Source organism: Tauraco erythrolophus, unplaced genomic scaffold, assembly GCF_009769465.1.
Source record: "Tauraco erythrolophus isolate bTauEry1 unplaced genomic scaffold, bTauEry1.pri scaffold_47_arrow_ctg1, whole genome shotgun sequence".
Lineage (NCBI taxonomy): Eukaryota > Metazoa > Chordata > Aves > Musophagiformes > Musophagidae > Tauraco > Tauraco erythrolophus.
This window is the reverse complement of record NW_028238616.1, coordinates 108239-128299: the sequence shown is the minus strand read 5'-3', so window position 1 is coordinate 128299 and position 20061 is coordinate 108239. Positions and strand designations below refer to the sequence as shown.

The 20061-nt window shown below is 49.7% G+C and overlaps 1 protein-coding gene across 1 annotated transcript in view; it reads left to right on the top strand.

Moving 5' to 3' along the window:
- Positions 1–20061, top strand: part of LOC147525956 (class I histocompatibility antigen, F10 alpha chain-like) — a 40367-nt gene that overhangs the window by 11199 nt on the left and 9107 nt on the right. The gene's annotated exons all lie outside the window — the stretch shown is intronic.

Here is a 20061-nt window from a genome sequence, read left to right as displayed (position 1 = left end):
CTCCTGCGTGCCCTGGGTTGGCACAGGTGAGCCAGGGCAAGTGTCCCTGTCCCTGAGCCCAGAGTCTGCCCTGCACACGGCGCCCAGGGCCAGGGCAGAGGGACCAGCAGGTCACCCTCCTTCGCAGGGTGTGGAGCGTCGTTCGCAGCATCTCGCCCTTCCATTGCGGTGCCCATCTTTTGGGCTGAAATCTCCATGTTTAGGGTCCAAAGCTGTCTTCTGTGACCCACGGCCTTTCTTAGAGCCCACGCTTTCATTTTTAGTGCCTAACCCCTCACTTTTAGGGCTCAAAAACCTTGGTTCATGTCCCAAAGCCCCATTTTTCCTTTCCAGAGTCTTCGATTTGGCTTCAAAGCCTCATTTTCAGGCTCCAAAGTGGCACTTTTGGGATCCAGCTGGTCGTCGTTAGGGTCCAAGCCACATCTTGAGTGTCCAAACACTCACTTTTATGGTCCAAACTGTTCCTGTAGTGCCCAAAGCCTCATTTTTCGGTCCCAAAGCCTCATTATTAGAGCACAAACTTCGTTTATAAATTCCAAAGGTTTTTTTTGAACCTTTTAACATTTTAAAGACTCATTTTGAGGAACCAGAACCTCATTTTGAAGGGCCAAAATCTGAAGGTCCAAACCCTCATTTTTAGCACACAAAGCCTCGGTTTAGGGTCCAAAGCTCCATTTCTGGTGTTCAAAGCCACGTTTGATTTCTCAGAGCCTTAGCTTCTAACTCCCAAAGCCTCGTTTTATGCTCCAAAGCATCCACTTTATGGTGCAAAGGCTCAGTTTTAGTTGGAAAAAAACTCCTTTCTGGAGTCCAAAGGCGCAGTTTTACTGCCCGAAGACTCATTTTTAGGCTCCAAAGTGTCACTTTTAGGATCAAGCTCATAATTTGGAGGGTCCAAGCCACGTTTTGTGGCCTCCTCGCTACAGCAAGAACACTGGGGCTCTGCCCTTTCTGCTCACCAGAAAAAAAGTGTATGCTGAGATACTGCCCAAACCCTCGCCCCGCTGCGGCACCTCCTCTCTGCCACCCCTTTCCCTCGGTTGCTCAACCGCCGAGCCAGATCCCTCGGACCGCCGTGCCGAGGCCTGCCCACCTCCCAGAAAACTCCGCAGCGTGTGATTTTTAGCTGCATCCATGATGTGACACCTCGAAAAACGGCTGCTTCAGCGCACCGCTCGCTCACCTCGCCAGAGTCTGCTCCGGTGCTGGAGCACCTCTGCTCTGGAGACAGGCTGGGAGAGTTGGGCTGTTCAGCCTGGAGAGGAGAAGGCGCCGGGGAGCCCTTCCAGCTCCTCCCAGTGCCTAAAGGGGCTACAGGAAAGCTGGAGAGGGGCTTTTTATAAGGGCGTGTAGTGATAGGACATGGGGCAATGGCTTTAAACTGGAAGAGGGGAGATTTCGATTGGATCTAAAGAAGAAATTCTTCCCTCTGAGGGTGGTGAGGCACTGGCACAGGTTGCCCAGAGAAGCTGTGGCTGCCCCGTCCCTGGCAGTGTTCCAGGCCAGGCTGGATGGGGCTCTGGGCAACCTGGTGTAGTGGGGGGTGTCCCTGCCCATGGCAGGGGGGTTGGAACTGGATGGTCTGTGAGGTCCCTTCCAACCCAAACCATTCCATGATTCTATGATTCTATCGTTAAGGACACGGGGATGACACCTCAGAAGACAACTGTGCCAACAAACTCAAGAGCAGCGCTGCGCCTGCTCCCTGGCTCGCCACCGCAGGAGGTGACCGCCCAGAGACATCTCCGACGCGACGCGTGCCGGACGGAGCCGCGATTTCGGCTACGCTCGCCAGACAAGAAGGGCTCCACAGGCTGTGCCGATGACACGATGCGTTTGGGACCCTCGGGAGCGCTGCCGAGGTGCCTGCAGATCACAAACAGCTCTGGAAACATCAAGACCTGAGGAAGGTTTGGTGTAAACCACCGAAGAGACCACAGAGAGTACACAGCGACACGGACACCGGCTGGCACGGCCCTGCCGGGCACATGCCCGCGTCATGCTGCAAAGTCACCCCCTCCCCTTCCCTGCCCAAGGGGGTGCTGCTGGGCAGCCCTCTCCCCTGCGCCCACTGCAAAACTCCTCCCTGCGACTCCCAACCTTGTCCCCTCCTCCCAGTCCCTCCCCAATCCCGGTTCCTTGGCTCAGTGTTCCAGGGGTCTGAATCCGTCCTCAACACAAAACCACATTGGCCAACTGGGACCTCCCTGCAGTCGCCAGATTCCTCCTCTTCATCCGCAATAAAAGACACGCAGAAGACAGAGCAGGGCTGGCAGTCGGCATCGCACAGGTCCGCGCCGACCTCTTCCGCAGCACCCCCTTCCTCAGCGGTGCTGCGGTGTTCCACCCACCTGCTCCACACCAATTCCCAAGTCAGACGTTGCAGCCACCATCGCTGGTGGCACCGAGATACCGAGAGACAAAATTACCATCGTGCTTCAAGAAATCACCAGCCCCATGGTCCTCCTCGCTGACTACCCACCTCACCTCAAATAGATTTCCATGGGATCTAAGGAAGAAATTTTTCCCTCAGAGGGTGCTGAGACACTGGCACAGGTTGCCCAGAGAAGCTGTGGCTGCCCCATCCCTGGCAGTGTGCCAGGCCAGGCTGGATGGGGCTCTGGGCAACCTGGTGCAGTGGGGGGTGTCCCTGCCCATGGCAGGGGGGTGGAACTGGGTGGTCTGTGAGGTCCCTTCCAACCCAAACCATTCCATGATTAGGATGACATGGCAACACTACATCCAAGAATATCCACTAGTTGTGGGGAGAGGCACAGCTTTAAGTTGGCTTCTATGGAAAACGTGACCTTTCAGATGGTGCTGATGCAGCTGATGTAGAGCTGGGCTGGACGAGCACGTCAATGGCGGCCATGATCCTGTAGCCAGGATTGCATCCGAATAGCTCTGGTTTTAACCAATATACCCAACTCCGTCCTCCGCACATCCTAGGAGTATGGAATGAGAACCTGGAGCACCGATATCAGCTTAGGATGGAAACAGAAAGATCACCAGGAACATTTGCTAACGTGCTCAACCTCTCAGATCATACATTTCCCAATTAATCGCCACCACCACTCCTGTATTTAAATATATCTGCATATGCAGATGTCATCCTCTTCTTCTGAGGGCCATCCCTCTGTCGTGTCCGTTGAGTTCACTGAATCCACGGCTTCGGGCTCCGTCTGTCACGCCAGCCCGTCAGGGCAGGACAGATGCTGTGCGGTGTCGGGATGGTGCACGCGGCATCCGGAGCTCGCGGCCGGTGCGTCTGGCACCATCCGTGTCCGTGGGTCACCGACAGAGTCAGAACACGCCCTGCCCCCCTGCTGGGCAGGCTGCCGGCAGCCGTCTGATCCAACGGGGGCTGCGGCCCTCCTGGCACGGCAGCCGTGGCTCCGCTGGAGCACCGATCCTGCCGAAGGGCGCGGGCCCCCCCGAAGGGCCGGCGGTGCCGCAGACGGGCCCGGTCTGCCGCCGGGACCCCGGCGGGGAAGGAAAACCCGCTGCTCTGGGGGGTCAGCGCCGGCCGGCCCGGGCCTCCCCGCTCTGGGAGGAAGGCACGCAGCGACCCTCGCGGGGCTGCTCTGTGCCAACCAGTCCAGCAGCGGGCAGTGCCCGTCTGTCCCCCCGGTGCCGGCCAGAGCCCGACCGACCGACCGACCGCCGCCGCTTTCCCGCGCGGGTGCCGTCGCGAGGCGCCCCCTCCCCTCCCGGCTGGAGCATCTCCCGTGGGGCCGGGGTTGTTCTGGGAGCCTGGCAGATCCTTGATTGCCCATCAGACAGAGATGGCTCCTGGAGGGAGTGATCCACAGTCATGGGCAAGGCATCGATGGGCCATTAACAGAAAACAGCCTGGGAGGAGGAGGCAAGGGAAACATTGCCCCACCTGGTCTCAGCAGCTCATGAGGATGGTGATAGAATGCATACTTTTGGGCACATCTTACATCGTAACCTAGGACATAATCCACCCCTTATTCTATTACCGTCTACATCATACTCAAATCAATATCCTCTTACACAGAGAGATATAGAGAGAGAGACAGACAGAATGAAAAAAACCAAACCAAAACCCCTTACATACAGTTCTCACTTAAAATCAGGTCTCCCTGTGGTACACAACGTGTTTCCCCATCTTTCTGCATTACCCACCAAGTGTAACCAGGTCCTTGAGCAAAAACAATCCCACGGATGGGTTTGCCATTGTGATAAATGAGTGAGTCCCAAACAGAACTCCAATTAAAGTTTACAATTTTTTATGCGAATAAAAGCAAGCAAACTGATACCTGAAAAGGAAACTGAACTTTCCAAGACTTGTTTTAAAGTTTTAGAAAGCAGGTATTCTTTATTGCAGCGCTGGGTGCACGGGGGATTTCTCCTCCTAGCGTGCACACCGGCTTCTGGACAGAAAATTAGTTATACACTACAATCATGCATAATTCATAACATATTTACATATTCTTAAACAATTGGTTAATTTTCTCTCGCTTTTCATGTAAATCACTTCGCATGCTCAGTTTTCCTCCTCCGCCCCTTTCTTTTGGGTCTGGGGTGTAATTAGGGTAGGTGGTCCGTGAGTCGGTGGTCGCGATCTCCCCCTGCCGGAATTACCTTTTCCCCCAAGTCACTGCATGTTCACAGTTTAGAAAAACATGATAACAAAGTTTATGCAGTTTCTGCAGTTTCTGGGATGTTCCCTCCAAGGGCAGACAGTTCTTGATAAAGAGTCTCTGTTTTAATCACTCCTGGCAGCTTCAAGGATGGATGTCTTGTGAGTTTCTTTAGGTGTGTGTGCATCACCTACTGCCACTGAACCCTTCATGAAACTGTTACACAAAACTTTAACCCCTTGATTGTTGGGTAACATTTCCCCCCTTTTCTTTATCCTTGCGAATTCTTTCGCAAAAATTCTTATTATTCATGTTTAAGAATTGTGAGTAACACCCAAACTCTCCTAGTCAATTTGGTTAATTGGTGATAGGAGCTAAATAAGTAAAATCACATCCTGTGATAGTTACAAAATTACAGATACAAAGGTTAGAGGGATCATTCATATTTCTAGTAACATTATCTACCAAAATGGAATTACAGGAAGTTCTTACAGTTTTAGGTTTTTCGTCAGGATGTATCTCAAAGTGACAAACATTCTGTTCAGTGTCAAGACAGATGTCTTGAGCTCTGATGGTATTGCTTTCACAAATTAATCCTTGTTGCCCTTGCACAACACGTGCTAATGTCAATTGTTTGCCATTTATTCTCACTCTTTCGTGCCCACACTCTGTGTACCAAGGGATATAGTGTCTTTTTTTTTTTTTTTTTTTTTTCAAAATTATTTGCCTTATCCCATGTCACTTTATGAATCTCATTGGGTGAAGTGCCTTCTTCACCTTCATTTATAATCATAGCTGTTGTGGATTGGATCCACAATTGAGTTTAGATGCAGCTAAAGATGGATGGATGAGATTGTTTTGGGCTGCACCAAGTGCATCTATAATAACGTGAAGGGTTAAACAATATCTGTTGACCCGTATTCTGAAGGTCCAATTTCAAAAAACAGACTTATTGTCGTGTTAGGGCTGGGAGTGATTGTTGTCACCGGTTCAATAGTGTCCATTTTAAATTTAAATGTAAGTGCCACGTCACCTTTTGAGTATTCCAGAGACAGATTATAAAGACAGGCTGGGTTAATGTAAAATTGCTCCAGCATTCCAGTTTTTCATTTTTGAGGGCACAAAGATTCTTTGTGAGCACAGAATTATTGGTTCCTTCTACAGTAATTTGAGTTGCTTTCTCATGGATGGTTCCATTGATCATTCGGCAACCGATTGTTCCCATCGAGAAGGGAGCTTCGTTGTCCCTGTCCCAGCCCCACTCATGTTCTGAACAAAACTTTAGTCACTTCTCAGGCTTTGTTAGTCCGACAGGGAAATGCTTCAGGCCATCCGGAACAGGGATCTGTTAATACTAACAGATATCTATACCCGCCTTTTCTAGGCAATTCCGAGAAGTCTATTTGCCAATTCTGACCTGGAACACATCCTTTGCCAATATTGCCAAACTTTACCTGGTTGTCTACCTCTGAGTTATTCTTTAAACAGGTTTCACATTTACTAACCACATTTTTTACAGTTTGAAATAAACTTCGTGCTATTATTTGCTTAGAGAGAGAATTATATAAAGCTTCTGTTCCCAAAGAGTTTTGCCATGCTCAGTTTTTATCAACATCCACAGTATCCTAAAGGGAACTATTATTCAATTGTCCTCTACTGTTGCCCATCCTGATGGATTAACCTTAGCTTTTAGATCTTTGATAAGTTTTTTATCTTTTTCATCATATTCTACCTTTTCAGGTAGTGATAAGGATTTTTCCGGGATCAAACTTAATACCTCACCTTGTTCCACTGCTCGCCTCGCCTTGTGATCAGCCAATTCGTTACCCACCTCCTTGTCAGTGTTACCTTTTTGATGACCTTTACAATGCATGATGGCCACATTGGAAGTTGGAAGCTGGACTGCTTCTAAAAGTCGCAGTATCATATCGGCATGTTTAATACCTTTTCCTTGCGTGGTTAAAAGTCCTCGTTCTTTCCAGATCGCCCCACGAGCACGTACTACACCAAAGGCATACCTTGAATCTGTCCATAGATTTACTCACAGCCCTTCAGCGAGCTCCAGTGCTCTCACCAAGGCAATTATCTCTGCCCTCTGTGCCCACGTACCTTTTGGGAGAGATCTTGCTTCTATTACCTGCTCAGTTGTTGTCACCGCATACCCGGCCATTCGGACTCCATTCTTCACAAAGCTGCTCCCGTCCGTGTACCAGGTATGATCGGCCTCTTCCAGTGGTTCTTCTTTCAGGTCCGGTCTGCTCGCACAGGCAGGTTCAATTGTCTCTATGCAGTCATGTACGATGGGGTCAGTTTCCTGTTTATCACTCAGGAAAGACGCAGGGTTAACTATTGTAGATGTAATGATCATCCTGCTCCATCAGGATCGCCTGATATTTTAAGAATCTTGACGGTGATAACCAATGTCCACCTTTCTGTTCTAAGACAGAAATTACTGCGTGGGAAGTATAAATGATCATTTTCTGCCCCAGGGTAAACTTGCGAGCCTCTTGAATGATTACGACAACAGCCACCACTGCCCGGAGGCATCCTGGCCATCCTGTGCTGACTGCGTCCAGTTGTTTGGAAAAATATGCTACTGCTCGCTTGCAGGGTCCCAGCTTTTGGGCTAAAATTCCCACAGCCACTCCTCGTTTTTCACATCTGGCAAGCCCAAAGCAGGGGCTCTCATCAGTTCTAATTTTAATTCTTTGAAGGCTCTTTTGGCCTCGTCAGTCCAGATTAATTGTTTCTGATTGTCTTTCAGTAGTTCATATAAAGGTTTAACTAACAGTCCATAATTATGAATCCATAAACGACACCAACCTGTCATTCCCAGAAAAGTTCAAAGTTCCTTTACCGTAGTTGGTTCTGGAGTCTTGCAGATGGCCTCCTTCCTTTCATTTCCGAGCTGTCGTTGTCCTTTGGAAATCAGGTATCCCAAGAAGATCACTTCCCTCTGCAGGATTTGGGCTTTCTGTAATGACACTCGATAACCACTTAATCCAAGGAAGTTCAATAAATTCACAGTCCGTTCTTTACACTCTTCTCTCTTTTCTGTAGCTATCAAAATATCATCCACATCTTGTAAAAGAATGCCATTGCCTGGAGGCCTTTCCCAAAGTTCCAATTCCCTTGCCAATTGGTTCCCAAAAATTGTAGGGCTGTTTTTAAATCCTTGAGGTAACACTGTCCAAGCGAGTTGAGTTTTACGTCCCGAATCGGGGTTTTCCATTCAAAAGCAAATAAATTACAGCTTTCAGGGTCCAAGGTGAGGCACAAGAATGCATCCTTTAAATTTAGAACTGTGAACCATTCATATGTTTCTTTCAGGCTGGTTAACAAAGTGTACGAGTTTGCTACTACTGGATACAGATCCTCCTCAATTCTGTTTATTGCTCTTAAATCTTGTACTATTCTGTAATTCCCATCTGGTTTCTTTACTGGTAAAATTGGGGTATTATATTCTGATTCACATTCAATCAGTAACCTAAACTTCTGGAATTTTTCAATTGTTTCTTTTATGCCCCTTCGGTCTTCCAACCTTAAAGGATGTTGTTTTATTCTAACTGCACCAGAACCAGGTTTTACTTCCACCTTTATCGGTACAGCGTTCTTTGCTTTATCTGGAATCTCAGAAGCCCATACCCCTGGATCCACTTGATCTAGAATTTCTTTAATCTCTGAGGTACCTTCAGTTGGCTTTTCAATTTGGATCATAGCCAAACTTAAGACTTCAATTAATCGATTGTCTTTTACTTTGAATTCTATCTTACCCTTTTCAAAAATTATTTGTGCTTCCAATTGCTCTGATAGGTCCTGTCCAAGTAAAGGTTTTGGAAATTCTGGTAAATAAAGGAATTGATGAATCCCTACTTGTTTTCCAATCTAAAATTTAATTGGCTGTAGAAAGAAAGCCTTTTCTGCTGGCCAGTGGCTCCTATTACAGTTACAAAATCATGATCTACAGGTGTTAGGTTTTGATTTAATACAGAATATGATGCACCCATATCTGTTAAAAATTCTACCTCCTCATTCTGGTTCCCTAGCTTTAATTTAACCAGTGGCTTTACCAGGATAGATTTCCCTGTCATTTAGCTTCAGCAACCACCTCAGGCTTTAATTTAGGGCATTTCTTTCTCAACCCTAAATGTTGTTTGGAAACCCCCTCGAGATCCCTGGGGAGGCCGTCCTCTGCCTCTGCCTCCAGGGGGTCCTTGGGGTCCTGCACTTTGTTGTTCTAATGCCGAGATTGTTGCTGTGGCGATTGTTCTTTCATCGCTTTCTCTGTTCCTGTACACCCTCCGTGCTTCTTCAATTAATTTTTCTAAATTCCTCACTTTAGGCTCATTTAGTTTTTGGACTTTTCTTCTAATATCTTCTAATGACCGGCCCAAAACCAACGATACCAATTGTTGCTGCCCTACATCAGATGAGGGGTCTAAGGTGGTGTATTTACGCATTGCCAATCGTAATCTGTCTAAGAATTCTGTGGGGGTTTCAGTTTGCCCTTGCTTTACAGCATAAAGTGCTGACCAATTTACAGCCTTTGGGATCGCGTTTTCTAATCCAAATTTATTGCTTTAATGTGAGATAGTCTGTATTATCATCCAGATCCCAGTGCGGGTCAATCAGGGGAACACACGGATCGACTCCCCCTGCCAGCGTTCCGGCTGTCATTGGAGCCTGCACGTGAGTTCGGGCTTTTCTTAGAATTAACTGTTTCCCAGTTGCAGTCACTGCATTTAACATTTTTTCTGTATCTTTCTAGTCCAGGTCTTAAGTATTAATTTAAACCAATGCCAAAACAAGGGGGGGCTGAAAATTTATAGCACATTCCTTTTGTCACTCAGGATGATTTCTTAAAATGAAAAAAAATATCAGCATATACCACCTCATCCCATTTATAATTACTTCTGAGAAACAGCATCAATTGCAATAAAGTATTACAATTCCATTATAAGTACTATAAGCATTATAATTACACTATAAGTATTATAATATATATTATATATATTATTAGTATATATTACAAATATTATTCAGCAATTTTTCCACATCTTCCAATTTATATAACAGCCACTGCCAATTACAGTATTTGACTAAAGTCAAATCCCCAATATCTTTCCAAGACACATCTTAACGGACTCTCTTATAAAATGTCCCTGCTCTGTTGGTTACCCATTATTTACTGGATTATTATTATTTGAATCCTGTTGTTACAAAACAAACAACTAGAATTAAAATTACGCCTCCTAGATATAACCAATTATCATTAAAATAACACGTTCACTCTTACTTTCTATCGCTTCGTCTATCTCCGGCTGTTTCCCTCGCGGGAGGACAGAACCGCGGATCAAGACTCCGCACTCGCTTCATACTAAAAGTACGTCTCAGTCACACACATACAGAACAAAAACAAGTTTTACAACTACAATCACAAAAAAAATCCAACCATACAAACAATTAATACAACTCTTAAAATCACAGAAATAAACACATAGAATTCAATCATTAATGTTTCAACTTCCAGATGGTTTCCGGTGGGACTGGAACCCACAATTGTAGTCACTTAAGTGGTTTTAAGGCGCCTTTGGTGGGACTGGAACCCACAACTGGAACCAAAGTATACCTTTAAGGCACTGGCTGCCCAGTATACGCTGTCCTGCGCAAGTCTCAGCTTACGGCTTACGGAGAGCTACCCCGAGTGGGACTGGACCCCACAACTGTAATTGCTCCCACGACTATAACCAAAGCACACCTTTGAGGTGCTGGCTGCCCGCTATACGCTGTCTTGCGTACGGCTTACAGAGAGCTTCCCTAATGGACCGTCCCCAAACCAAAAGAATCAAAAAGAATACCTTCTCTAAGATGGAAGATGGTCCTTGTCTGTTCCCGCAGCGATCCGATTGAGGCAAGGAGTCCCTCCGGAGAAATCCCCGGGGGTACCCAAGGGAGTCCTGTTCTCAGCGGGTCCTGCAGCCGAACAGAGAGGGTCCCAGCTGGGTCGCCAGATCTGATACCCGAAAAGGAAACTGAACTTTCCAAGACTTGTTTTAAAGTTTTAGAAAGCAGGTGTTCTTTATTGCAGCGCTGGGTGCACGGGGGATTTCTCCTCCTAGCGTGCACACCGGCTTCTGCACAGAAAATTAGTTATACACTACAATCATGCATAATTCATAACATATTTACATATTCTGAAACAATTGGTTAATTTTCTCTCGCTTTTCATGTAAATCACTTCGCATGCTCAGTTTTCCTCCTCCGCCCCTTTCTTTTGGGTCTGGGGTGTATTTAGGGCAGGTGGTCCGTGAGTCGGTGGTCGTGATCTCCCCCTGCCAGAATTACCTTTTCCCCCAAGTCACTGCATGTTCACAGTTTAGAAAAACACGATAACAAAGTTTATGCAGTTTCTGCAGTTTCTGGGATGTTCCCTCCAAGGGCAGACAGTTCTTGATAAAGAGTCTCTGTTTTAATCACTCCTGGCAGCTTCAAGGATGGACGTCTTGTTAGTTTCTTTAGGTGTGTGTAAATCACCTACTGCCACTGAACCCTTCATGAAACTCTTACACAAAACTTTAACCCCTTTATTGTTGGGTAACAAAACAGCGCTGGGTGCGCCGGGAGTCTCCGCTCCACCAAGACGCCCCCCCGCCGTGGCAGTTTTCTTGTATTTATACAGACACACTCACAGCCCCCCCCAAAAGGTCAGTCTGTCCCGGGAGATCATTTCCATAGTCCCCGCCTCAGGATCCGCCTCAGGCTCCTCCTCGACACGCCTCCTGGTGGTCGTGGGCAGGGGTCTGCAGGATGAAGGCCGGAGGTCTTCCTCACTGTGCACTTTTCACCTCTTCCCTAAAATTCCCGATTTGGCTGCGTTCGCAGAGCCAAACTGGTTCCAGCCTGGCCCGTCCTTGAGTGGACATCTGGTTGTTTCCTTCCTGTCACTGTCTGAAGACAAATGTTAGTTCTTGTTAGTCCTTATCTTGCCCACATGGGCTAGTTTTTGTCTCCCTTCCTCCCTACAGATGTGTGGGTCCTGAGTTACAACTTTGCTGGCATCTGTCTTATCTCTCTCACCAACCTCCTCCCTGGGCAGCCAGCAGGGACTGGGACTTCACACTTTAATCAAGGCAAGCAGTAATTCATATGGCAGTTAATGTAGCAGTTAGTATTGAATGTTTAAACAATAACTTGTTAGTATTTAATATTTAAACAATAACTAATATATACCCTCTTATGTGATTTTGTCTATTTCTATATTCCCTCTGTCAGCCCCCCCCTTTTTATTAGATCAAGTAAATTCTTTTACTTGCATAAGTTTCCTGATTGATATAACACTTTGTGCATTGAAGATACACACACCAAACCCATATGTACAGCAGTGTCAGTAGCAATATTAAAGCAGCTGCAGCTATTAACAGTATTGTCACAGGATATTTTAAATGGCTGAAAAATCCTGAAGCTGAAGGTGACCACCTGCAGAGAGCTTCCCAGCGTTTATGCTCTCCATCCTTTTCTACTTTTCACCATTTCCTTTGATCTCGTTTTGCATCACGATGAACTGTCACCAGAGCTCTCTGCTCTGCAGTGCCAGAGCATCCTGGGTGTCACTCTGGGGGTCGGCAGCATCATGAGGCATTTCGCAGGTTCACGTTTTTGCATTTCACAGAGATCTTAAACTAAGATAATCACTTATCTTCCATAGGCACACCCCGCTCCTTACCACCATATTGACACGAATCAAAGGAACATATTTCACACCTTTGTCTGAGGTGGGATTAATCCAAACAGTCTTTCCTAACATACCTCTCATGTGCACCACAGGGACTTTATCTCCATCCACTGTGTGCAAGGGTTCAGATTGGGTGGGACCAGCTCGAGTGACGGACCCTCGGGTATTGACCATCCAGGTGGCTTTCGCTAAGTTCATTTCCCAATTTCTCAAGGTTCCCCCACTAAGTGCCTTCAGGGTAGTCTTAAGCAGTCCATTACACCGTTCAACCTTCCCAGCAGCTGGTGCATGGTAAGGGATATGATATATTCATTCAATACCATGTTCTCTGGCCCAGGTGTTTATAAGACCATTTTTGAAATGGGTCCCGTTGTCTGATTCGATTCTCTCAGGGGTGCCATGTCTCCACAGGATTTGTTTTTCCAGACCCAAGATGGTGTTACGGGCAGTAGCGTGAGGCACAGGGTAGGTCTCCAACCATCCTGTGGTGGCTTCTACCATGGTGAGCACATAACGCTTGCCTTGGCGGGTTTGAGGCAGTGTGATGTAATCCATCTGCCAGGCCTCCCCATACTTGTATTTGGACCACCGCCCACCATACCATAGGGGTTTCACTCGCTTAGACTGCTTAATTGCAGCGCATGTCTCACAGTCATAGATAACCTGGGAGATACTGTCCATGGTTAAATCCACCCCTCGGTCTCGTGCCCACTTATAGGTGGCATCTCTGCCCTGATGGCCCGAGGCATCATGGGCCCATCGAGCTAAGAACAACTCGCCTTTATGTTGCCAATCCAAGTCTATCTGGGACACCTCTATTTTCGCAGCCTGATCTACCTGCTTGTTGTTATGATGTTCTTCATTAGCCCGACTCTTAGGGACATGGGCATCTACATGGCGGACTTCCACAGGTAGCTTCACTACCCGAGTGGCAATGTCTTTCCACTCATCAGCAGCCCAGACTGGTTTTCCCTTACGCTGCCAGTTTGCCCTTTTCCACCTTTCCAGCCAGCCCCACAGAGCATTGGCTGCCATCCATGAATCAGTGTAGAGGTAGAGCTTTGGCCATTTCTCTCTTTCAGCAATATCCAGGGCTAATTGGACAGCTTTGAGTTCAGCTAATTGGCTCGATCCACCTTCTCCCTCAGTAGCTTGTGCAACTTGTCGTGCGGGGCTCCATACAGCAGCTTTCCATTTCCGGCCAGCACCTACAATTCGGCAGGAGCCATCAGTGAAGAGGGCATATCGTCGTCGTTCACTCTCCGGTAGCTCATTATATGGGGGCGCTTCCTTGGCACGTGTCACTTGCTCCTCCTCTTCTTCAGAAGATAATCCAAAAGTCTCACCTTCCGGCCAGTTCGTAATTATTTCCAAGATCCCATTTCCAACATCCACCCCAGCACCGGTAGTCGGGGTGCCAGGAGGAGTTGTGCCTCTGGGCCAATTACCTCTGAGGCAGCTTGGACTCCTTCATAGACAGCCAAGATTTCTTTCTCTGTTGGGGTGTAGTTGGCTTCGGACCCTTTGTAGCTTCGGCTCCAGAATCCCAGTGGTCGGCCCCGAGTCTCACCAGGCCCCTTCTGCCAAAGGCTCCAGGACAGACCCTTGTTCCCGGATGCAGAGTAGAGCACATTCTTCACCTCTGGTCCCATCCTGACTGGGCCAAGGGCTACCGCATGAGCGATTTCCTGCTTGATCTGGATGAAAGCTTGCTGCTGTTCAGGGCCCCAGTGGAAATCGTTCTTCTTGCGGGTAACCAGGTACAGAGGGCTCACGATCTGGCTGTACTCAGGGATGTGCATTCTCCAGAAACCTATGGCGCCTAGGAAAGCTTGTGTTTCCTTCTTGTTGGTCGGTGGAGACTTCGCAGTGATCTTATTGATGACCTCGATGGGAATCTGACGCCGTCTGTCTTGCCATTTTACCCCCAGGAACTGGATCTCCCGGGCAGGTCCCTTGACTTTGCTCTTTTTGATGGCGAAGCCGGCTTCCAGGAGAATCTGGATGATCTTCTCTCCTTTCTCAAATACCTCCGTTGCTGTGTTCCCCCACACAATGATGTCGTCAATGTACTGCAGATGTTCTGGAGCCTCACCCTTTTCCAGTGCAGTCTGGATCAGTCCATGGCAGATGGTAGGACTGTGCTTCCACCCCTGGGGCAATCGGTTCCAGGTGTACTGCACACCTCTCCAGGTGAAGGCAAACTGAGGCCTGCATTCTGCTGCCAGAGGAATGGAGAAAAAGGCATTGGCAATGTCAACAGTGGCATACCACTTCGCTGCTTTAGACTCCAGCTCGTACTGGAGCTCCAACATGTCCGGCACGGCAGCGCTTAATGGTGGAGTCACTTCATTCAAGCCACGATAGTCCACTGTCAATCTCCATTCTCCATCGGACTTGCGCACAGGCCAAATGGGGCCATTGAAGGGTGAGTGGGACTTGCTGACCACCCCTTGGTTCTCCAGCTCGCGGATCATCTTGTGGATGGGGATCACGGCATCTCGATTCGTCCGGTACTGCCAGCGGTGCACTGTCGAGGTGGCGATTGGCACTTGCTGCTCTTCCACCTTCAGGAGCCCAACTGCAGAAGGATTCTCTGATAGTCCATGCAGGGTGTTCAATTGTTTAATGTGCTCTGCCTCCACAGCAGCTATTCCAAAAGCCCACCTGAGTCCCTTTGGGTCTTTGTAATAGCCATTCCGGAGGAAGTCTATGCCTAGAATGCACGGGGCCTCTGGGCCGGTGACAATGGGATGTTTCTGCCACTCCTTCCCAGTCAAGCTCACCTCGGCTTCCAACAGCGTCAATTGCTGCGATCCCCCTGTCACCCCGGCAATAGAAACAGGTTCTGCCCCCATATGTCCCGATGGCATTAGGGTACACTGCGCACCAGTATCAACCAATGCTTCATATTTTTGTGGCTCTGATGTGCCAGGCCATCGGATCCACACCGTCCAAAAAACCCGGTTTTCCCGTGCCTCTCCCTGGCTAGAGGCAGGGCCCCTCTAGCCTTGGTTGTAATTTCTTTCCTGAGTATACATACTAGAGGTTCCTTCAAGGGGATCTGACAGATCATACCCAGCAGCTTGGTTATAGGAGGTTGAGGCTACCTTCACTTTAGTGGAATTCCCTTGGTTAATGTTTCCCTCCTTGAGTTGACGCACCCGTGCTGCCAGAACAGAAGTGGGTTTCCTGTCCCACTTTGCCATGTCTTCCCCATTGTCACGCAGGAAGAACCACAGGTTAGCTCGTGGGGTGTACCCCCTCTGTTGGGCTCTGACTCTGGGGCCTGTAACTTGCACTGGTGCCATGTGAGAACTGTTCCTCCTCATCTCCTCCCTCATCTCCCTCATCTCCTCTTTGAGGTCCTTAATCACAGCAGAGACATGAGCCTGCATCGGGCCATTGATCATACTCTCATAATTTCTGAGCTTGTTGGCTACAGAGCCCACTGTCTCTTGGTTGTTATGGGCATTAATTGTTGCAATGAAGGTGGTGTATTGAGATGGCCCTAGATTTGCCAGACTCCACAACATTTGCCCTGTGCACCTGACCTTGTCAGGGTCATTATCATGCTGCCCATCTCTCCCAAAGAGAACCTACAATACTGCCACTTCTCTCAGCTGTTGGATCCCTTCCTCAAGGGTCTTCCAGCGCATTCTATGATGGTGCTCCTGCATTCTCTCTCTGTGAACAAACCTCTCTCTTACACTCATTAAAAGCCGCTCCCAGAGGGAAGAGGACCCTGGCTCCCTTACAAATACCTGATTCATACCTGAGCCCTGGGTCAAGGGTCCCAAATTCCTTGCCTCAGTACCATCCAGTTGCACGCCTGTACCCATAAGATCCCAGACCCTAAGTAACCAGGTTGTATAGGCCTCACGCCCCCGTCGTACAATGTCTTTGTGCAGATTACGGAGACTTTCGTACGTCAGGGACTCGGTGATGATTTCAACCGTTGGCTCCCCTGCAGGTTGTGAGGGCCCTCCTTTCTTATCCTTATCTGGGTGCTTTGATTTTATCTTAGACTTCCTCGTTTCCACGGGGGCAACGGCTGCTGGCTGTAGCTGCCCTTGCGGTTCAGCTGGAACCTGAACAGTTGTAACATCTGTGGGTTCCACTGCTGCACCATCAAGCTCCCTCTCCTCGGGGCAGGGAGAGGGTTTCCCATCAGCTGGGGAAGTGTATTCCCTCAGCACCTGGCGTATCTTCTCCTCCGTTACCCCTATCCAGTCCGAGTGGTTCATTTCTGAGGTGGGCTGTGGGACAGAGTCAGGCTCTGGGGCAGCATCTCTAGCCTCTGGGGCAGCTTCCCTATTCTCTGGGGTAGGTATCAGGGTAGTTATCCAAGTCAATCTTCCCTTATCTCTGAATGCTAAAAAGAACAGGCATATCAGCAGCACCAACCACTGTATGATATCATTAGCATTTAGAGAAGATTTGAATCCTTCAAAAACTGGTGGGGCAGACCCAAAGACCTGGGTGAAGGGTTGGGAGAAAATTTTTCCTGGTGTCATTTCCTCACAGTAGGTACCATTAAGAAAGTAACCCCAAAAACATACAGTTAGTGTGTGATAGCTCTGAATCCATGTGCCTGCCTTCCAGAGGAAGTTAAAAATCCATGAATTCTCCACCTTATTAACCCATAAAGTGAACTGGATAACAGCCACAGTAGCCTTAGTTATAGGACCCATGTTTAGATAAGGGCCTGAAAATGGAAGAAATACAGCCACGACCACGTGCCACCCGAACCAGGGTAAGCCAGACCACATGGTGACACTTACAACAAGGTAGGTCACTCACGAACTGTTGTTCCTTTTCTCTCGATGTCCTCGTGCCCCACGTTGGGCGCCAAAATTGTCGTGGTTTTTGGACTGAGGGTCAAGACAAGAATTGAAAGGGAGCACCCACCAACCATGGTCCTGGGCAAAACATGACTCAGGCTTTCTTCATAAAACAAAACAATTTATTAACAGTTACTGAACAGGAGACATAAGGGAACGAAACCAGTTACTTGAGAGGAGAAAGAGAAAACAAGGCCAGATCTTAAAACAACACCTCCCCACCCCGTTTCCTTTTGTTCCCGGCTCTACCTCCCCCCCGGCGGCGCAGGGGGACAGGGAATGGGGGAGTGCAGGTCAGTTCATCCATGTTGTTCCTGACGCTCCTTTCTCAAAGGAGGAGGAGTCTTTACACCATTTTTCCCTTGCTTCGGTGGATCCCCTACTCACGAGGAAAAGTCCCCAAACTTTTCCAGCTAAGCCCTGCCCGCAGGATTGCCATCCTTCCCCATGGATCGCACCAGTTCGGGCTTTACCAGTCTCGGCCCCTCAGGGAGCTGCTGCCACTCGCGTCGGCGTGGGGCGTCCCACGGACTCCAGATGCCTCCACGACCCCGTCGTGCATTCCATGCCCCATTATTAACAGTACCTGGTCGCGCATCCCCTGCTCCACGACCTCTCCTGGGCTCGGGCATCTCCTTCCCGACGTGGGTTTCTCCATGGGCCACGAGTGGGTCTCTGCTCCGCCGAGCACACCCTGGCTGCAGGGGGGCCGCCTGCCATCTCACACCGATTGCGAGGGAAACCTCAGCTACAGTACCCCTCCTCCTGCTCCATCTTGGCTGACCCGGTCGCTGTGGTTGTTTTCCCTGAGATCTTAATCCCCTCTAGAGGAGCTCGGCCCAGCGGGCACCCCGGGAGCGGGGCGCTTCCCGAGCCCCCCATGCGGCTCCCCCGGCGCCATCTTGAGCACATGGCGCCGGCCCGGGCCCGAGCGGCCGCCCGGCTGGGAGCCGGGAGCGAGGGCAGCGCCCCCCGCCCCTCTCCTCACCCCTGGGCAAAAGCCCCTTTCCCGCCCCTTTGTCCCAACTTAAATAGGGCAATTCGCAGAGGCGCCGGTTTGGCGCAACCTCCCCCGGGGGGGATGGGACTCAGATCTGGTGGCACAGGGAGCAAATCCCCTCCCCTGCCACCAGAGCACCCCCCCCATCAAACTATCACACCTGGGCACCAGTGTCTTGGCACAACGGGGCAGCCCAGATGGGTTTGCCTCTGTGCTGCCAGTTACTCCGCTTCCACTGCCGTAGCCACCCCTGCAGGGCATTGCCCCCCCTCCGTGAGTCAGTGTGTGTCGTGGTTTAGGAATTTATAATAAAAGGACTGAGGGTCGAGACAAGAACAGAGGGAGCACCCACCGACCATGGTCCCGGGCAAAACAGACTGGGCTTTTCTTGAAACGAAACTATTTATTAACAGTTGCTTAAAAGGACAAAGGGAAACAAAAAAAAACGGTTACTTGAGAGGATAAAGAGAAAACAAGGCAGATCTTAAAAACAACACCTCCCCCCCCCCCCTTTCCTTTTGTTCCCAGCTCTACCTCCCCCCCAGCAGCACAGGGGGCAGGGACTGGGGGGGTGCAGGTCAGTTCATTCCGTGCTGTTACTGCTGCTTCTCTCCTTTCCCCTGCTCCAGTGGATCCCCTACTCACGAGGAAAAATCTACAAACTTCCCCAGCGTGAGTCCAGCCCGCAGGACGCAATCCTTCCCCATCGGGTCGCTCCAGTGCCGGCTTTACCACAGTCTTGGATTCTTTGGGAGTCGTTGCCACTCACCCTGGCGTGGGTCGTCCCACGGACTCTGGATGCATCTAAAAATGCCTCTACCTTGTCGTGCCCATGCTTCACAACCGTCCCCAAGCCCAGGCATCTTTTCCCCAACGTGGGCTTTGTGATAAATGAGTGAGTCCCAAGCAGAACTCCAATCAAAGTTTACCATTTATTAGGTGAATAAAAGCAGCAAACAGTGCTGGGTGCGCCGGGAGTCTCCGCTCCACCAAGATGCACACTGTATAGTTCCTATTTCTGGTTTATATTCCTTTTACTAATACATATTCTCAATTATTTCCAAGAAAAGGTGGTCTTATTACAATGAGCTCAGAGAAGTCATTTCCATAGTCTCCACCCCTAACCCCCCCAGTTGCGCGTGCGCAGTGTCTCCTGGTGGTCGTGAGTAGGGGTCTCAGGGATGAAGGCTGTATGTCTTCCTCGTGATGACTTTTTCACCTCCCCAGAAAACTAGCGAAGTCATCGTGACTCTGCTCTGCGAAGTCATCAGGACCGTCCTTGTTCTCCATCTTGGCTCCTGCTTATCTGCACCAACGGTCTTTCTGCACGCCTCGGTAGCACGGGCGGTAAGTTCTGCGGCCGGGGGGTAGATTGAGGTGGAAAAAGCGAGTGTCGAGTGAGCTAAAAGCCAGGCATCGCCCGGCGGGAGCCAGGATCTCCTGTGTCCCGGCTCCGGCAGTGCCTACGTGACTGCTGACGCAGGGGGGCGGACCCGGAACAGACGCGGGAGATTTAAACTGCCCTGGGGAGCGCAGCGACCCGGAGCGGGCAAACAGGGGCGGGGCGCGGCAGGGTGAGGGGCGCGGCAGGGTGAGGGGCGCGGCAGGGTGAGGGGCGCAGCAGTTCGCGCAGGCAGGGCGAGCAGGCAGAGCGTCGAGCGCGGTCGGAAGTCCCTGACTGACATGGTGGTCACTGGGCATAAAGCGAAGGCTGCCCCCAGCCCGGTGCCAGCCACGACCGACACAGCCTCCCAGACGGCCCCCCGCTGGGTGCGCGCTGCCACCCGGGTGAGCTGCAGGACTTGTCCCCCAAGTGTATCGGCTCAGGTCGCCACCGGGGAACTCACTTGTGGGAGCTGTGCCAGGGTGGAGGAACTC